The sequence below is a fragment of the Myotis myotis genome, unplaced genomic scaffold, assembly GCF_014108235.1.
Source record: "Myotis myotis isolate mMyoMyo1 unplaced genomic scaffold, mMyoMyo1.p scaffold_m19_p_7, whole genome shotgun sequence".
Taxonomy (NCBI): Eukaryota; Metazoa; Chordata; class Mammalia; order Chiroptera; family Vespertilionidae; genus Myotis; species Myotis myotis.
This window is the reverse complement of record NW_023416379.1, coordinates 79,073,478-79,077,648: the sequence shown is the minus strand read 5'-3', so window position 1 is coordinate 79,077,648 and position 4,171 is coordinate 79,073,478. Positions and strand designations below refer to the sequence as shown.

The 4,171-nt window shown below is 38.0% G+C and overlaps 1 pseudogene; it reads right to left on the bottom strand.

Moving 5' to 3' along the window:
* Positions 1-945: 945 nt before the first annotated feature.
* On the bottom strand, positions 946-1,510 carry LOC118660650 (annotated as a pseudogene).
* Between the last annotated feature and the right edge of the window lie 2,661 nt (positions 1,511-4,171).

Below are 4,171 nucleotides of genomic sequence, written 5' to 3'. Positions count from 1 at the left end.
GCCCAAGATGGTGGCATCTTTATTCTAGAAAGCAGGATGGGTAAAAGAATGAAGAACAAGTGGCAAACAATGAGCACAAATTACTTCTGAAAAGAAAATTTATTCCTTGGAGCTACCAAAGACATTTCTGTTTATTTCCCATTAAACAAAACTTAGTCCCAAAGCCTCATGAAGCTGCAAGAGAGTCTGGGGAAATGTAACTCATTATTCTAGGAGGCCATGTACCCAGATAAAAGTCTCAGGTACTGGGGGGGGGGGGAAGACTCTGGGGCAACCTAGTTGTGCATGAACATATGATTAGTAAAGTGAATGGGTAAGAAACATATCAGCAATGAACAGGACAGGTAAGGGAATGAAGCTATTGAAGAATGTGGTTTCACTTTAGCCTGATGACATAGGCAGTTCTGCAGCAAAAGTTGATCACAAACCTGTCCCACCCAAGACAAGGAAAGGGGCCTTTGGAATTCTATTGTAGTCATTCAATAGTCATGGGCCACATTTTTTCTCTCTCTCAATAACTAATTGATTAGCTTCCCCACATTTGGTGATTCTGTAGGGGAGCAGAGCCAGGAAGATTGAGAGGGGAGAGTGTAGACAGGTGGGGGTATTTTGTTCTTTAGAATTATAGATAAATATATATGTATATATATATTAGAGGTCCGATGCACGAAATTCGCTGCCTTGGCCCATCGCAGCCCCGGCTTCATCTGGGAAGGTCGTCCAGAAGGACGTCTGGAAGGTCATTCAGTTGTCCAGTCTAATTAGCATATTATGCCTTTATTATATATATGTGTGTATATATATATACATATATACATATGTACATATATTTATATACTATATGTATATAATTATGGTAATAGGCATTTGAGATCACTAATTCAGTAAGTTATTTGATTAAACTAGTATAATTTAGACCAAAACAAATCTCTTTAGCATAGCATCTTTTTTTTTTTTTTACAGTGTAAAATTTTTATATTTAGAATTAGGCAGCTGGACTCAGTTTAGATGATTCCAATTTTGTTGGCAACATCCAAAGCATCATAGTCAGGAGCCAGTCGAACATATGCCTTCTTCTCGCCATCAGGCCTGATCAGGGTGTTGACCTTGGCCACATCAATGTCATAGAGCTTCTTCACAGCCTGTTTGATCTGGTGCTTGTTGGCCTTGACATCCACAATGAACACTAGTGTATTATTGTCTTCCATCTTCTTCATGGCTGACTGGTAGTCAGGGGGAATTTGATGATGGCGTAGTGGTCAAGCTTGTTTCTCCTGGGTGCGCTCTTCCGAGGGTATTTAGGCTGCCTCCGGAGACTTAGTGTCTTTGGCCGGCGGAAAGTGGGTGACGTGCAGATCTTCTTTTTCTTGTGGCTGTGGACGCCTTTCAACACTGCTTTCTTTGCCTTCAAAGCCTTTGCTTTGGCTTCGGCTTTGGGAGGGGCAGGGGCTTCCTTCTTAGCTTTCGGCGCCATCTTCGTAAAAAGGGTTTCCGAGACCCGTTCTCCTGGGCTTATTTTAGCATAGCATCTTAATACACTTACCTTGAGTATAAACAAATGAACAGTCTGCCATAAGAGTTCTAGAAACTGCTGGCAAGAAGATTCTGAAACAACTGATGATCTCTTGGGGAAAATAAATATACTTGGGTATATGGAGTGTTTATATCTTTCTTTTTTCTATTTCCTTTGTGTTTGTTTGTTTGCCTTATCTTTGATGCACACATAAAAGGAAGAGCTCAAATAGATTATAACTGTTAGAATTTTTTTCCTTAAGACAAAATAAAAGTACTCTTGTCCATAAGGCCATCAAAAATCAGTGGGAACATTTGGTGCAATCAATCTATTACAAACCAATTTTATAGCTATATAATGAGATCTAATTGCTGCTTTATTAGTCTGGATAATATTAAAAGTGTCAGTAATTGCTTTGCATTTAAGTTGGTTTTCCAATTTAAATTGCATGTCCAATACATTACCATTAACTTATGTACTTCTTTTATTTAATAGATTTTTCCCTTCCTAGTCCACATTTATAGAATTTCATTTACCTAACTAGTTGAAATGGGAAAAGGAGAGACATGAGAATATTACACAGTAAAATGCTTGCATTTCTGAGATGCTGCAATATATCTTTCATACTGTAAACCTGAATGGTTTTGAATAGTCTGAGATACCTATCTGACTCATTGTCTCCACTATATGCTAAAGAAAAACCGAGCAAAGTACTCTTTTATCATGGAGCATACAGAATGCTATTAGTTGTTGAAATAAAAAGATTAGCCATTTCCAATTCCTTTTATTCAATCACATTAATTAATAGATCAAGGTAATACTTAATGAAGTAACTCAGTGATTTGTTATTGGGGGCAATCAGGCAGATAAAAGGGAATCAAATAGATCATTTATATAGTTATTTTAGATTGCTGAGGAAATACTGGCCATGCTCTGAGTATTAATCATCAAATCCTATAACTATAACCTCTTTAAAAAATCTTTATTTTCTAAAAATGGCATATATTCAATTTTTGTTAGTCAATACCACCTTGAGATAACTTAAATAAACTCTCCATGAAAGTCAGCAGAAGCCTAATAGTAATAGTGAGAAAAATTCCATGTTTCTTAAACCTGAATTTTCACATCAGGGACTGTGGGTGGAAAAAAAAAATCATACAAAGGACAAAGAACACAGCAGTCTCCTATGAGTTGTAAGTTTGGAGCTTCTGTGCTATCCCATTTCTTCTCCACCACAAGGTCAATTCCATCCCCCAGAACCTTTGTCTCTCACTCTACCATCCTTACTCTTCAAGGTCACTTCATTTGCCTCCTACAGTTCTTCTTGTAGATCCTTTTGCTTCTACATGAAGCCAGAATGCCCCATTTGACACACTAATTCAGCCATGTTATTTCTGGTGTTAATGTACTTCAGGGTCTGCACATTTCTCTCAGAGTGAGATCAAAACACGTGAATGAGACTTTATCTAGAAATAGGGTTTTTGAAGATGTAATCAAGTGAGGATGAGGTCAAAACAAATTAGGATGGGCCCTAAATCCAATGACTGGTTTCCTTAGAAGAAGAAGGAAGTTTAAACAAGAGACACAGGGAGAATGACATGAGATGACAGAAGCAGAGATTGAAGTTATGCTGCCACAAACTAAGGGATGCCGGATGCCAAAATCATGGGCAACTACCAGAAACCAGTAGAGAAGTATTGCTATGAACTAAATGTGTCCACCAATTAATACATTGTAGTCTGAATCCCTAATGTGACTGCATTGGGAAAGAGAGCCTTAAGAAGGTAATTAAGGCTAAATGAGATGATTAGGGCATCTAATTTGATAAGACTCTCTCTCTCTCTCTCAACATTTATACAAAGAGGTCATGTAGTAATACAGCTAGAAGGTGGCTGTCTACAAACCAGGAAGAGCAGCCTTAATGGAAATCAGCCCTGCTGGCATCTTGATCTTGGACTTCCAGGCTCCAGACTGTAAGAAAGGCCACTGTTGATAAGGACACCCCGTCTGTGTATTTTGTTATGGCAGCCCAAGCTGACTCATACAGGCATAGAAATGGCTCATTGTCTGAGCCTCCAACTAGGGCTCTATTATGCTGACACCTTGATTTTGGACTTCTGGCCTCTAGAAGTCTGAGAATAAATTTCTGTTGTTTCAAGCCACCAAGTTTGTGGTAATTTTTTACAGCAGCCTTAGGAAAGGAATACATTCTCCAAGCCTCTCCTATTTTTCTATCTGCCTCTGCCCCCCTTTCCTTAGTTAATGTTCCACACCCTTCAATTTTCTGCTCAGTTCTTTATTTCATTTTTTAACTTATTGATTTGAGAGAGAGACAGAGATCAATGTGTTATTCCACTTATTTATACATTCCTTGGTTGTGACTTGTATGTGTCCTGACCAGGGATCGAAACCCCTAGCCTTAGTGTATTGGGATGACACTCTAACCAAATGAGCTACTTGGCCTTGCCCCTCTGCTTACTTTTTTAGAGAAGCATTTTCAGGTTTCCCACATAAATCAGATATAGCTTTCACATAATTAATGAAGCAAAAATTACAAAGGAATATGTATATATGCATTTATTTATTTATGTTTATTTGGGAGACTATTTTACTTATATATGTCTCAAGAACTGGGTTTTAAAGTCTCAAAGGTAAACA